Consider the following 645-nt stretch of genomic DNA (forward strand, 5'->3'; position numbering starts at 1 on the left):
AAGTAGTGCTGGGTTTTTGCCAATGTTGTGCTGATGGAACCACCTCTCTGCTTGATTGAAACGGACATAGACATTCTGAAGATCCTTTACTGCTTGCCATCTCTTCTTGTACTCAGTATGCATAAGCAAGCAGCCATTCAGCATGTTCTCTTCATGGGGTTGTTTGATCCTCAGTGTAGTCCAGTTAAACTTGGGCAGGAACCAGCCTAGTCCACACTGCTCAATTGTCTGTTACATGCCAAAGCCTTCTACTACTACAATCTGTTGTTGATTCTTCTCCTAGCAATCTTTGTAGAGCAGTGACTCTGCTGCTAGTATGTTGCTTCCATAGCAGAATCGAAGTGCTCTTAGAGCTACTATCATGACTGCTTGTGCAGCTAGTGGAACTGCTCCAAAGGTGTTGGCTCGGGTATGCTCAAACAAGAAACAGTATTTGTTGATCTGGGCACAGAGGAATCCAAGCAGCTCTTGTGTTGGGACAATGTAGTATGGGAGTGGAGCACTAGGGCTATCCTCAGAAACACTGTAGAGGTCCTGTTGAGTCCACTGGCTCTCAATCTCTTCCATCATGGTTAGAGATATCCGATGCTCTTCTCTGATCCCATATGACCTCTGTAAATTGTCTCTGAGATTGACATGTGCTCG

Source organism: Macroventuria anomochaeta, assembly GCF_010093625.1.
Source record: "Macroventuria anomochaeta strain CBS 525.71 unplaced genomic scaffold BU25scaffold_15, whole genome shotgun sequence".
NCBI classification, from domain to species: Eukaryota; Fungi; Ascomycota; class Dothideomycetes; order Pleosporales; family Didymellaceae; genus Macroventuria; species Macroventuria anomochaeta.